General features: G+C 37.9%; 2 protein-coding genes across 10 annotated transcripts in view; one reads left to right on the top strand and one right to left on the bottom strand.

The window, feature by feature from the left end:
- The window catches only part of CMSS1 (cms1 ribosomal small subunit homolog), a 380,673-nt gene that overhangs the window by 30,620 nt on the left and 334,397 nt on the right, over window positions 1–15,656 (top strand). The window lies entirely within an intron of this gene.
- The window catches only part of FILIP1L (filamin A interacting protein 1 like), a 300,285-nt gene that overhangs the window by 30,160 nt on the left and 254,469 nt on the right, over window positions 1–15,656 (bottom strand). Inside the window, exon 1 of one of the 8 annotated variants that reach the window (XM_054504142.2) lies at window positions 952–969. The exons of the other annotated variants lie outside the window; for them this stretch is intronic. The gene's annotated coding sequence lies outside the window, so the exon portion shown is untranslated. Of the gene's footprint in view, window positions 1–951; window positions 970–15,656 lie in introns of those variants that run through there. 8 annotated transcript variants of the gene reach the window in all.

Consider the following 15,656-nt stretch of genomic DNA (forward strand, 5'->3'; position numbering starts at 1 on the left):
CTTGTTGATTGGTAATAGTTGTAGTTCACCAGGAGCCTTAGTGGAAGAATAAAGGTAAAAAATAGTTGGTTTAAATTGCTTGTGTAACAGAATCCGTAGATAGTCTAGCCTGAAAGCTGTAAAAAAGTTTCAAGATGACCTGGCTTCAATATTGGCCCTACTCTACCAGCTAATTAACCTGGGCAGTTATTTAACATCCTTGAGTTTCAGTTTCCTGATATGAAAAATGGAGGCAATAATTGTATTATCTCAGTGGCCATTTGTGAAAATTCAATGAGATAATTCATCTAAGATTCTCATAGTGCTGGCACATAGTAAGCATTTGGTAAGTGTTAGTTATTGCTGTTGTCCTTTCTTATTAATGTGGCTATGGTTACATTTATAAAATGTTTTGCGGGGAGCTGGGTGGCTCAGTTGGTTAAGGCCCTGCCTTCGGCTCAGGTCATGATCCCACAGGGTCCTGGGATCAAGCCCCACGTCGGGCTCCCTGCTCAGAGGAGAGCCTGCTTCTCCCTCTCGCTCTGCCTGCCTCTCTGCCAACTTGTGCTCTCTCTGTCAAATAAAATCTTTAAAAAAATGTTTTGCTTGAACCATTATAATATGTGGCACATTCAGTTTGGTCCACAATTTCTTGATTCTTGGGAGCCTGGATGGCTTCGTTAAGCGTCTGCCTTTGGCTCAGGTCATGGTCCCCAGGTCCTGGGATCGAGCCGCACATCGGGCTCCCTGTTTGGTGGGAAGCCTGCTTCTCCCTCTCCCACTCCCCCTGCTTGTGTTCCCTCTCTCTCTGTCTCTGTCAAATAAATAAAATCTTAAAAAAAAAATCCTTGATTCTTAATTGAGATAAAATTCTATTCACATTGCTTAGAAGTTACACACTTCACTGATGGACTTCTCTGCCAATTAAAACTTGGTTTATACTAGCATAACATTGTGCCAGGAATCACTCACCTCACATATATCTTTATCCCCATAGCGACTGGCAGTTGAATGAGGGGAATTGAGAGGCATCTGAAGGGGTTTAGAGTTTTCATAACGTACAGCAAGAGCACAGGATTTAATAGGAAAGAGTTTATTGATTAGAGTCAGATGCTAGAAATGATGGAAGAAAAACTATCAGGAATATGATGATTCTATTATAATGTTACTTAATGTTTTAAATTTGTTGGCATAAAAGGATGTCTATTTACATGTAATATAAATTATCTCTTCCACACACTTTTCTCCTCAGCAGTGAGGTCATAGCTTTAAATTTGTGGCACTCTTAATTACATTGGAATGGGCTGATTATAGAGGATATAATTACAGCTTTGCAATATTGTTATACAGAAGCTAAAATAGAATGGAATTCCTGAAGAATTGAACTAAAGGACTTGTTATGGGTGAAAAGTTTGTTTTCTGATCAAGCAGAGAGAGTTCATAATATTTTACTATATCTTTTCTATTAGGAATGAGTTACTTACCCAATGCATGTCTTTGATCCTTACCATAAGACTTTCTTTTGAAAGTTGCTTAAGGATTTGTAAGGACATTTTAAAAGGAAACTGATTTGAAAGAGTCTTCTTGGAAAAGTCTTTCTTGAGATCCTAATCTGATCTTTTCCTTAATTATACTACATAAGAGGAGCATGTTTAAAATAACAGTATAATGTAAGAATTCCCAATTTTTTTTTTGTGGGGAAGAGCCACTTTATTTTTTCCTGTTTTGAGAACCTGACAGGAGGCTGGTCCAAGGACTGCAGCCTGTGAAATTCTAAAGAAGCTGAGATGGATGCTGGGGTGGAGTTGATGAGCTCATCCACAGTCTTGGCAAGAGGCTTGCCCATGGCCTCTGGCCCTTTCCCACTCCCTATTTGAGACACCTGAGAAGAGAAAGATGGCGTCTCCTTCCTGAATGGTCATGAGACTTCACAAACCACTGGTAGGTACGTCCACAGGCAAACTGCTTTGGTGGTGAAATAGTTACAAAAACTTTGGCAAAGTGTTTCTTCCTCCCACCTTAGCATTTGAATTATATATATATTTTTTAAGATTTTATTTATTTATTTGACAGAGAGAGACACAGTGAGAGGGAACATAAGCAGGAGGAGTGGGAGAGGGAGAAGCAGGCTTCCCGCTGAGCAGGGAGCCCGATGCGGGGCTCAATCCCAGGACCCTGGAATCATGACCTGAGCCGAAGGCAGATACTTAACGACTGAGCCACCCAGGTGCCCTAGAATCATATTTAACAATGCTCTGAGCATAACTGCAGTGAAATATTTTCCCCTCTTTACATCACAGTTCTTAGAGTTTTATTAGAGAATAGCTTCACAAAAACTTTTCAGGATTTGTTTTCAACTTATTAAGTAATACCATGTGCCATTTCATTTTCAGGAGAAGGACATGTATTTTCTTAGGATATAAAAGATGGAAGATTATTTTGCAGTGTAATGAAAAAAAGCATAAAAATTGAATGGTGATTAGTGAATCTTGGCAGAGCTATAACTGGCAAAAAAAGATTTTGAAGAAGTTTAAATTGTTTCCATTGTGTTCATTGTTTTTGGCAGCAAGCATGATGCATCTTTTTCATCATGGTTGCAAGGTCATGTATCTTTTTGATGGTTTCTGGAAATCAGCTGGCATCCCTTTCTGTTCCCAAGCCCCCATCCTACAAGGTAGGCACATAAAACTGGCAATCTGAATACATTTGCTCTCAGTAATTCCTTACTACTTATTTCCTAACAACCTGCTATTTCCCTGGGCCAGTCCCATGAGCACACCATAAGACAGTCAACAGGCTAGTCAGGTAAGGCCTGTCAGGGAGGGAAATAGTTTATATGCAGAAAGAGTTATACTCCCAACCATCAACTCAGGAGCTTAAGGCCAGCAACCAGTGAGAACTGAGTATAGGAGAGAGGCCCTGATAGAACCTTCTCAGAGCCAGTGGGTGCCTGTAATGCTATTACACACTGTGTGTGTGTGTGTGTGTGTGTGTGTGAGAGAGAGAGAGAGAGAGAGAGAGAGAGAGAGAGAGAGGCTGATTATACTACTGAATTGGAGTTAGCACTTCTGGTATAGTCAAGGGGCTTACCCTAAATCATTCACTATTTCTTGCCTTATATCAAGAAGGTTGAGTTTGAATCTGAGGTTAGTTTACGGACTTGAAGAAAGGCATTTCTATGCAAAGTTAGCAGGTCCTTATAGGATTTGAAGCTGCAAGCCTGGCTTATACACAGTGCCCTAAATAAGGAAACTGATTGTCATACTGCTAATTACTAATGTAGGGATTTGTGTGTGTGTGTCTTTTCTTTTTTCAAATGTATATGAATGCGTTCAGCGAATATTTGCTGTTGACTGTATTTTAGTCACTTGAGGTCCATAATCATGTATCCAAAACTTTTGAAGCCAAATGTTTTCAAAATTATAGTTTTTCATATTTTAGAAAGGCAGTAAGGAGCATCTATCATATATAACAGCTCCAGCAAGGCCTGTGGCACCACCTCCTAAGCAAACCTCTGAATACTTCTGCAGTGAACCATGTGAATAGTTACACTAAGTGGGATAATTAAGATAATGAATAGCCTCACCTGTATTCAGGCTTTGCTGCCAGATGATGAGTTCAGATAAGAAGTTCAGCCACAATTTAGAAAAGAATATTGCATAGTTCTTAGATTTTTGAAAATTGCAGACAAGGGATTGTGGATGTGGAAAATGAAGGTATAGACTACTGGTGTCTTTTGGTAAGGGAATGGAATTGAGGGTCCTATGCCTGCTTTCTTCTGCAGTTGGATTGGGTTTTAAATGAAATAGCACCTTAATTTTCTGTCTCCATTATTTTTCTTTGCATAGTAACAGGTTTTAGGCAGTGATGCTGACTGATTTTATGTGCTAATATGGATTATCACTGACTCTGGGTTTGCTAGCAAAAGCAGATAAATGATTTTCATGGTCTTGAAAGCTGCATAGACCTTGAGATGCAGAATGCCCAGATACAAAATTCATCCCTTCAGAGCTGTATAGTCAAACTATTGCTCCTTTTCTCATGAATAGTTCCAATTAACACACCTTTATGTAGGGATCTTTGCATAATCTGTGCTAGGGTTTCTCTAACCTTAGCACTATTGGCATTTTGAGTCAAATGATTCTTTGTTATGGGGGGGCTGTGCTGTGCATTGTAAGATGTTTAGCAGCATCTTTGGTGTCGACTCACTAGATGCCAGTAGCAGCCCCCCTCTCCCCACTGACAACCAAAAATGTCTCTAGACATTCATTGCCCAGTGTCTCCTGGGGCGCGAAATCACACCTAGTTGAGAACAGTTGAGTGTGTGTGCTTATGGACATTTATATATGTCAGTCTATCATTAGAGTTAGACACCATCATTTTGCCTTAGTCAGCTCTAGTTAAGCAGGGGCATCAGAAAGTTCCCACCTGAGTTATAGCTATACTTGGTGATTATATCTTCCCTGCAAATGGCCTATTCATTATCAGTGCTTCTCACAGTTTAAGGTGCATTTGGATCACCTAGGAGTCTTGTTAAATTTCAGCTTCCAATTCAGTAGATGGGGATGGGCCTCAAATTTTGCATTATATGAAGCTCCCAGGTGGTGCCAGGATGGACTATGGGTAGCAAGGCTTTGCATGTCAGATGTTTTGCTAACAATGGTGCTATAACTGAAAATTAACTCAGCCAGTTGTTCATAAGCAATAATGGATTAGACCCCAATCTGTGGACATAGCTTATACTCCTAACCTACAGGGCCATCCATTTTTTTCACAGAAAACATCAGGTAGGAGACCATGACTAAATTAGCTAAAATTTGTCCACACTTCTGGAAAAAATGACTCAAAATACATATCATAGGTGATGGATCAGGAGCTAAATTTTCACCTAAAAAGGGCAATAAATAATTTGAGTTCCAGTTGGTGATTTTCCTCACCCAGCTCAAAGCTTTAAAATACACGAGACTGTACTATGACCACTATTCTTAATTTAGTGTCAGTGAGTACTGCCAAGCACTGAAGTAAGTCTGCATCTATTGGCTCTAATTCACATGGTAAACTTATAGGTTTTGGGATTATAATCTCTATTTTACAGCCATGAAAATTGAAGCTCAGAAAAGTCAGGAAGGTTTAAAGCCCAATGCCACACTGCCTCTCCAGCAAAGAACACAAACTATTACCTCAACCTTGTCCACACACAGGGTTTTTTTTCAAGAAACATTCTCTGTGTTGGAGAAACTGTCAACCTAAAGAAAAATTCTCTTAATCACTGTGCTTGCATTCTTTTTAGTTCATATCCCATAGAGCTCTTCTATCTCCTAAAATAATTTTATTATGTACAACTAGTTTGTTTATATAAAGAGTAGTCCTAGCACTTCCTTTAGCAAATATTATCAACCTTTTCTCAGCTTATTGAGGTATAACTGACAAAATTGTAAGATATATAAATTATACATGAAGATTTGATATATATATAAATTGTGAAAGGATTCCCACCAAGTTAATATATCCATCACCTCACATATTCACCTTTTGTGTGTGTGAAAACGCTGAACTTCTACTCTCTTAGCAAATTTTACTTATACAATACAGGATGATCAACTGTAGTCACCATGTTATATATTACATCCACAGACCTTATTCATCTTTATAACTTAAAAGTTTATACCCTTTTACCACCCTCCTCCTGTTTCCTGCCCCCACCCCCACTCCAGCAACCACCTCTCTACTTTGTTTATATAAAGATCAGTTTTTTTTGTTTTTTTTTTTTTTAGATCCCACGTATAAGTGATACCATGCAGTATTTCTCTTTCTCTGTCTGGCTTATTTCACTTAGTGTAATGCCCTCCGGGTTCTCTGTGTTGTTGCAAATAGCAGGATTTCCTTCTTTTTTAAGGCTGAATAATATTCCATCATATCTTTATCTACTCATCTGTTGTCAGACACTTCAGTTGTTTCCACACCTTGGCTATTGTGAATAATGCCTCAGTGAACATGAGAGTTGAGGTATCTCTTCAGAGATGGTGATTTCATTACCTTCGGATATATACCCAGAAGTGGGATTGCTAGATAATATAGTTTTTAAAGATTTCTTGAAGAACCTCCATATTGCGTTCCATAGTGACTGTACCTGTTTACATTCCCACCAACAGTGTACAGGAGTACCCTTTTCTTCACATCCTTGCTAACATTTGTTACCTCTTGTCTTTTTGATAGTAGTTAAGGTGTGAGGTGATATTTCACTGTGGTTTTCATTTTCATTTCCCTGATGGGAAAATGTACCTGTTAGCCATATATATGTATGTCTTCTTTGGGAAAATGTCTGTTCAGGTTCTTTGCCCATTTTTTAATTTATTTGGTTTTTTGCTATTGATTTGTATGAGTTCCTTATATATTTTGGATATTAACCCCTTATTGGATATATCATTTGCAAGTATCTTCTCCCATTCCATAGGTTACCTTTTTGTTTCATCGACAGTTTCCTTGCTGTGTAGAAGCTTTTTAGTTTGATGGAATTTCATTATTTTTGCTTTTCCTTCCCTTGCCTGAGGAGATAGCTCTCGAAAAATGTTTTATGGCTGATGTCAAAGAAATTACTGCCCATGTTTTCTTCTAGGGTTTTATGGTTTCGTGTCTCACATTTAGGTCTTTAACCATTTTGATCATTTTTGTGTATGGTATAAGAGAATGGTCCAGTTTTATTCTTTTGCATAAGCTGTCCAGTTTTCCCAGCACCATTTATTGAAGACACTGTCTTTTCTCCATTGTGTATTCTTGCCTCCTTTGTCATAGATTAATTGACCAGATAAGTATGGGTTTATTCCTTGACCTCTTCTGTTCCACTGATCTGTGTGTCTGTTTTTTGTGCCCATGCCATGCTGTTTTGATTACTACAGCTTTGTAGTAGATCTTGGAATCTGGGATTGTGATACTTCCAGCTCTGTTATTTCTCAAGATTGCTTTGGCTATTCAGGGTCTTTTGTGGCTCCATACAAATTGTCATATTATTTATTCTAGTTCTGTGAAAAAATGTTGGTATTTTGATAGGGATTGCATTAAATATGTAGATTGCATTGGATAGTACAGACTTTTTAACAATATTGGTTCTTCTAATCCATAAGCATGGAATATCTCCATTTTTTGTGTCATCTTCTATTTTTTCAATCAATCTTTTATAGTTTTGGAATACAGGTGTTTCATCTCCTTCATTTTTGGCATAAAATTAAAAAAACTGCTAAGACCAATAGCGAGGAGATTACCCACTATGTTTTCTTCTAGGAGTTTTATAGTTTCAGGTCTTACATCCAAATCTTTAATCCATTTCCAATTGATTTTTGTGTGTAATGTAAGATAGTGGTCCAGTTTAATCTTTTATATGTGAATATCCAGTTTTTTCAGAACCATTTATTGAAGAGATCCTTTCCCTACTGCATACTCTTGGCTCCTTTGTTGAAAATTAATTGGCCATATTAGGATTTTTTTTTCTGGGCTCTCTTTTCTGTTCTGTTGATCTCTGTGTCTGCTTTTTATGCAAATACCATACTGTTTTGATTGCTGTAGCTTTGTGATATAGTTTGAAATCAGGGATCATGATGCCCCCAGCTTTGTTCTTCTTTCTCAAGATTGCTTTGGTTATTCAGGGTCTTCTGTGCTTACATATATATTTTAGGATTGTTTTTTTGTATTTCTGTGAAAAATGCCATAGGGATTTTGATAGAGATTACCTTGAATCTGTAGATTGCTTTGGAACATATTATTAATTCTTCCAGTCTGTGAACATGGAATTTCTTTCCATTTATTTATTTCTATGTCTTCAGTTTATTTAATCAGTGTTTCACAGTTTTTACTGTACAGATCTTTTACCTTCTTGGTTAAATTTATTTCTAAGTACTTTGTTTTGCTGCTATTGTAAAATGGGACTGTTTTCGTAATTCATCTTTCTGATAGTTCTAAAAGGATTTTTAAAAACTAAGTACCTCTTCACACCTTTTAAAGCTGCCGTCTACAAATTCATACTCAAGGTTTAAATAACTGCAGAAGATATAATTAACATTTGCCATATAATCTAAAAAAGTCACCTTTGGCAAACCAGTCACCTAAATCAGACATTCAGGAATAGTCTGACTTCATTTTTCAACTTAAGTAAATGTGTCAATACGTATCTCTTTGGCAACCATTTCACTCCTAAAAGAGATGAGGCACAGCAGCTTGCCCTGAGTTGTTCCCAGATGAAGAAACAAGCACTGCTTCCTCCACTGGTTCTGAAGCGGTTTCTGCTCTGCTCTCTTGGGGACCCTTTCAGGAGTAAGTGTTTCTGTAGTTGTCCCTTTGTCTGTGCTGTGCTCCAGAGAAGTTTCCAGACCAGAAGATGCATTTGGTAAAATTTTAAGTTAGAAGACTGTTTTGAAAGGATTCTTGCAGAACTGAAAGCACAAGCACTTTTTCTGGCAAGTCTTTGTGTACCCTCAGGGTAGGTGTACCCCAGTCTGAAGACTACTGTCTTGTAGCACTTATATTCATGTTCAAGTACTGATAGCACAATATTATAGGAATATTCACTGAATCCTGTCCACTTAAAAACAGGTTGTAGAAGCTGGTTTTATGGACACAAATTGAGGTAGTTAAATCCAAAATAGCTTAAAGCAGTGTCTTATTACAGCTTTTCTTTAGGTTTTCTATTATGGCTTAGAACTGTTAGAATTTACTGTGGTTTATCACTATTATTATGTGCAATACCAGTTCCTTGTTTTTCCAAAAATATCACATCTGTCATCTTGAATGTTCTTTGGTACTAACCATAAGGCTGGTTCTTTATTACAAATTATACATTCAGAGGGTCTTTTTAGTTTTTATTTACATACACATATGTCAGCACACATGTGTGACTATATTTTATCTCCTCTGTGGGAGACACTGTTAGTAATATCGATCATATAATACATGTGAAACAGATGGTTTGTCTAAATGTTCTAAGCCAGTCATACCCATAATAATTTATAATTTTCACCACTTTTGATTTTGTCTTATTTATGTGCATTACAATGTACCCTACTAAAATATAAGCTTCTTAAGAATTGGGCACATAATAAATAAAATCTTTAAAAAAAGGGGGGGTGGCGCCTGGATGGCTCAGTCATTAAGCTCTGCCTTCAGCTCAGGTCATGATCCCAGGGTCCTGGGATCGAGCCCTGCATTGGGCTCCCTGCTCTCCAGGAAGCCTGCTTCTCCCTCTCCTACTCCCCCTGCTTGTGTTCCCTCTCTTGCTGTGTCTCTCTCTGTCAAATAAATAAATAAAAATCTTTAAAAAAAAAAAAAAAAAGAATTGGGCACATAGCCACTCTGGAACAGTATGGAGGTTCCTCAAAAAGTTGAAAATAGAGCTACCATATTTCCCAGCAATTGCACTACTGGGTATTTACCCCAAAGATACAAATGTAGTGATCCAAAGGGGTACGTGCACCCCAATGTTTACAGCAGCAATGTCCACAATAGTCAAACTATGGAAAGAGCCAAGATGTCCGTCAACAGATGAATGGATAAAGAAGAGTGGTATATATATACAATGGAATATTATGCAGCCATCAAAAAACTGAAATCTTGCCATTTGCAACGACGTGGATGGAATTGGAGGGTATTATGCTAAGCGAAATTAGTCAATCAGAGAAAGACAATTATCATATGATCTCACTGATATGAGGAATATGAGAAAGAAAACAGAGGATCATAGGGGAAGGGAGGAAAAAATGAAACAAGATGAAACCAGATAGGAAGACAAACCATAAGAGACTCTTAACCTCAGGAAAAAAACTGAGGGTTGCTGGAGTGGTGGGGGATGGGAGGGATGGGGTGGCTGGGTGATGGACATTGGGGAGGGTGTATGCTATGGTGAGCACTGTGAATTCTGTAAGACTGATGAATCACAGACCTGTACCTCTGAAACAAATGATACATTATATGTTAAAAAAAAAAAAAAAAGGAGAAGATAGTAGGAAGGGTAAAAATGAAGGGGGGAAATCGGAGGGGGAGACAGACCATGAGAGACTATGGACTCTGAGAAACAAATGAGGGTTTTAGAGGGGAGGGAGTGGGGGGATGGGTTAGCCCGGTGGTGGGTATTAAGGAGGGCAGGTATTGCACGGAGCACTGGGTGTTATATGCAAACAATGAATCATGGAACACTACATCAAAAACTAATGATGTAATGTATAGTGACTAACATAACATAATAAAATTAAATTAAAAAAAGAAAAAAAACGGGCACATGTCTGATTCATTTGTTTCTTCTACAAATATGTCTACCACAAAGCCCCTTACATATGGAGGGTATCAAATGTTTTTGGAATGAATGAATGAACAAATATACCTTCCTGTGGAAAATACTGTAGCATTGTCCTGAATAATTTTATTCATTTTTTTAAAAGAAGATGCTCTAGTATTTACTATATGCATGGATTTAAATGTTTAAGAAAATGAGGTATAAATGGTTTTCCCATATACTCTGAATTCCAAGTACATTATTGGACTTCAGAAAGAATTGAGACTATTGTAACATCTCTTCTTCCTTTAGATTCCTGAATTGGAACTATATGTGTTTGCTTGTTTGAGAAGAGAGATTGGTGATAAATGTCCACACCCTAGCCCCTCACTCTCCTTTGATTATTTCATCTCTGCAAACAAAGGAACAGTTCTTTTATTTTTTCCTTACAGTCCAGAGCTCTACTGACTAATATGTTTATTACACAAGCAACATTAATCAGCAACAGCAAATGAAATTGGAAAGGAAATATTCATCTATAATCTGACCACATGTTTCTACTTTTCCAGATTCTTTTCCAGTTTTTCTGACACCTGGGCCATATAAATAAATGTAGGGTGATTATCAAGCAATAAAACCAATTCCACAAGCCATTAATGGCATTGTGTTATTTCTGTTAGCTGTAGAAATCAATATGTAAGTAGGGAACAACTTCAGAGAATGCTTACCTTCTCACCTGTCATTTTTAGGAGGCATGTATTCCACTGTAGTTATTATATGGATCTTGAATTTAAGTTTTTGATGTTATGAATATGGCAAGACTTGTTCATTTAATTTGCAAACAACACAGGACTATAGTTAGTACTGGGGCTATACTGAGATGAACAGGAGAGGGTTCGTTCCTGTTCTCAAAGCATTTGTAGGCTATTGGGAAAGAATGAGCAGATAGTTCCAGTGCAATTCAGTAAAGATTCCAGAGCAGTAGTTCTCAAACTTTTTGGTCTCATGACTCATTTATACTTCTAAAAATTATTGATGACTCTAAAGAGCTTTTGATTATATGATTTATATCTATCAATATTAACTGTATTAGAAATCCAGACTAAGATTTTTTTTAATGTTTGTGTATTTATTCATTAAAAATAATAAGCCATTGTATACCAACATGTTTTATGAAAAATAACTTTTTCAAACCAGAAAACTAAGTGGGAAGAGTTGCATCATTTCCTGTTTCTGCAAATTCTAGTGTCTGGCTTAACTGAGGACAACTGGTCTCAATTCTTTTTCCACATTCTGTAAGCTGTCAGAACAATGACATCACAACATGTCACGTAGCCTCTGGAAAACTTGTAAGTTTTACACTTGTAAGAGAATGAGAGTGAAAAAGATAGTTATTATAAAAATAACTTTGAACTTGCAGTTCAAAAAAAATAACTCAAGAACTTGCAGAGCTCTTGAAAGGGACCACACTTTGAGAACAATTTCTCTCGAGGATAGACAGTTGAAGCATAAATGACAAATACGTCTTTCTCTGGAAAAGCCTCTAGTTTGGGTTGTCAGCTTCTGCAGTGAGTGAACCCTTTACTTCATCCAGATTCACTGACCTAGTCACTGCTCCAGTGTTCCCATCATTAATAAAATTAGTTGTTTGTTCCCTACCTTGGATAGGTAGAAGATCCTCTGTCTTCAGTACCTCTCTCCCAGTTCTTAGAAAAATCCTAAATGACAAAACTGTCTCCATAAAACATTGTTTTGTTTGAAACCATAATTTGAAATAAGGTCATGGAAACCGCTGACTTGCCTTGTTTTTAAAATGCATCCATCCACAGTGCTGTGCAGATCAGCTGACATTTAATTCATTTCAGATCTTTATGAAGCAGTTACAGTGATCACCTACCATGTGCAAGGTACTGTGCTTGTTATTTGTCAGTTTCCCTTTTTCTGTCAAAACCTGGAAACCTGTATACTTGCATAGCTCTGGTCATAACTTATAATGGTTTCCCATCAACAAACACATAGTGTGATGATACCAAATTCTGTTTGGTCTTTTCTTAAGATATATGAAATATTGTACCTTTCATTCTAGTCCTAAGTGTGTAACTTCGCTTTGATGGGCCTCAGTTTCTATATTTGCTTTTATTCTTCCAGAACTAGTTTAATACATTACGTTTTCTTTCTGACTTAAATGTTAATCACTAAAGCAGAAACTACATACATCACACTATTTTATTCATTTTCGTATCTGCTCTCATGGCTAGACTTTAATAGTGTGGTTATGATTATATTCCACCATATCTTTTAGCAATTCTTATCTAATATATAATTTTAATTGTTGCATTGCATTGATAGCAGCTACATTCATTCATAGTTAAATAACCACAGAGCTCTAAGCAGTTTGCAGAGAAATTATATGCAATTTTTTGGAAAGCTTCCTTAGATTGAGATAGGTTCTTGATAATCAGGCCTATAATTTATGTTTCTTTGCTCTACTCCCTTTTTCAATGGGACTTTTCACTGTTTAGTCTGATTTTTAGGAGCACTCATAAAAATAGCTATGACCAGTCTTTTTTATTCAATGTGTGCTGCTTCCTTTTATTTCTCTCACAAGTCAAAGGTTTTTTAAAAATTACAGCTACAGCATACCATAGTCATAATGTAATGCTCAATTCATTTGACTTGGTCAGCAAGATCTAGAACAGTAACACTTTTTTTGGCATCTGCTAGCTGAATATGAGTGTACATCTGTGTCTGCTTTATGTCCTTGTTATTGAAGATCCTGTCATCATCATTGAGATCATTTAGAGACACCATAAATGGGTCCAGATCCAGCAAGCTGAGTTACTACTTTCCTTCACTGTGAAACAAGAATTGGGGCATGAAGTGACAGAGGAGGTTTTAGCTGGTGTCAGAGGAATATATTGTAAAAATGGGGCACCGTGAGTCAGGACTTTGCATTATCTGAACAATTTTGTTTGGATCCCCAGGGATTAGGGGAAGTGAAATAATAAGATGCAAACAGTCAAATGACCTATTAATTATAAGGAGCTTGCGAGCTTTTAGCAGAAAAACAGTATCCTTACAGGAGCCTGTGAAACCCTCAGACTGAACAGAGGGACAGGGGTTGGGGCAAATCTCACTCTTAAAAACAGGAAAAAAAAACAAACTGAGTGAGACCCAGTGTCTCCTAGAAAGAAAAATTGCTGAAAGGTATGGTTTCAGAATCAGAAAAAGGCCACTTTGAGAGCTTGCACACGGAGAGCTTGGGAAGTAAGGCTGCAAGGAGAATATTTTCATTTTGAGACCATAGAATCTGGGCTAGAAGAGACTCCACACCCAGTCAAAGGGCCGGGTGGAGACTTGAAAAGATGCTCAGTTTAGGCTTGGGAGAGGAAATGGGAACATGGAGGTGACAATAAGGACAGCACATGTAAATCTGTACTAGGATAATTACTTAGAACCTGAATTATGTGTTGTTTCTTCAGTGCCATACTGTCAGTTAAGGAGCTTTCTAGAAAGAACCATTGGATGATGGATGTTCATTTAATACCACTAATCTTATGCCTCTCCATCCCCCATTTTAATTATTCATATTAAAAAATATCTACTCAAATGGATTTTTTTGCCTTGCTTTGATTATTGCTATAAAGAAGGAGCTTTTTAAAAACCAATTACTGTGAATACAGTACTACACTGAAGAACCTTACTCTTCTTTTTGTGTTCTTACCCCCTCACATACTCTGGATGAGGTTCTTAATTATTTGAAAAAGATCCCTCAGATCAATATTTTAACATTTTCTCTTTTTCAGACTTTTCATTTCGATTGCTACTATGCCAAAAACAAAACAAAACAAATACACACACACACACAAAACCCTAGCCTATCTATCTTTCATCAGATTGAGACTTCAGGTCCTTGGCTGACTGAGTTTTAGGTAGACATCTCCCTGATCTTTTAAGGCCTACCTGGGCCAACCACACCTTCCCCTTGCTGCCTTGTCTTTCTCTACAGAGAAGCATTCAAAAAAACTACCCAGCATGTGATGCCTTGGGTTGCCACAGATATGTGTGTGCTTCTGTATTATTGAGGGTGCCTTACATACAGAGCTGCCTTTAAGTTAGTGATGGTGGTGATAATATTGAGCTTGTCCCCAGGTTCCTAACACTTTATCATTCTTTCCATTCCTTCCTCCCTCTTTCTGTGGTTGATTTTGTACTCCTTCTGATTTGTGTTCTTCTGTATCTTATCCTTTTGCCCCAAGGTAGCCTTCTATAGGATAGAGCTGATGTCCTCCCTACTGCCCTAGCAGTAGATGGCAGTAAACATTGCAGGTAGCTGAGTGGCAAGGGACAGGCAGGATACCTGACAGGGAGCAAGTATACTTGCCAGCGATGCAGCACCCATGGAAAAGAGGCAATAGAAGGGAGGTAGGGTAGTGCTGGGGGAAAAATTCAGATTCTGGGGTTCAGTTTTCAAGCCAGAGTTGAATCTTGGCTTTCCTGCTTCTATCTAGTATGACTGAGCAAGCAATTTAATTTCTACGAGTCTCACTTTCTTCATCTGTAGAATGGGGATAATATGGGACTCCCTCATAATAGTGTTGTTCTGAGGATTAAGTAAAACAATCCATATAGGGCACCTGGGTGGCTCAGTCGTTAAGCACCTGCTTTCGGCTCAGGTCATGATCCCGGGGTCCTGGGATCAAGCCCCGCATCGGGCTCCCTGCTCCTCGAGGAGTCTGCTTCTCCCCCTCCCTCTCTCATTCCCCCCTGCTTATGTTCCCTCTTTCACTGTGTCTCTCTCTGTCGTATAAATAAATAAAATCTTTTTAAAAATCCATATAAAAGCCCCTAGCATACTACCTGTCACAATACGTATCAGTTACTATTAGAAGTAGGAAACTGTGATGGTGAGGCAAAATAGAAGAGCACCTCAGCCACAATGGACTGGCCTAAAGTAGGAGTCGCCTAGGAGAGAGAATCAGAATACATACTAGAATGAAAGATATGATTACCTAATCTGTTTACCGTGACCTACTTTCAGGCCATTAATGGATCGTTTTAGCCACACACATAGTTAGCCACAATGATTGTCATTTTAGGCCAGGGTTTCTCAGCCTTGACACCACTGACATTTTGGGCTGAATAATTCTTTGTTATGGGGCCTGTTCTGTGCTTTGTAGGATGTTCAGCAACATCCCTGGCCTCTACCTACTGAATGCTGGAATAACCCAGTAACCCCCAACTCAGTTGTTACAACCAAAAGATGTCTCCCAACATTGCAAAAAACCTGGGGACAAAAATCATCTTTAGTGGAGAACAACCATTTTAAGGCATAGGTAATTTTTTTGAAAGCTTCTATTAGATCCCTGTTGTCTCTGATATTCATACTCCTTTTCATTATCTGCTGCTCAGATGTATTTGG

Source organism: Mirounga angustirostris, unplaced genomic scaffold, assembly GCF_029215605.1.
Source record: "Mirounga angustirostris isolate CCGP_5_RB_7025 unplaced genomic scaffold, mMirAng1.0.hap1 SCAF_1, whole genome shotgun sequence".
Taxonomy (NCBI): domain Eukaryota; kingdom Metazoa; phylum Chordata; class Mammalia; order Carnivora; family Phocidae; genus Mirounga; species Mirounga angustirostris.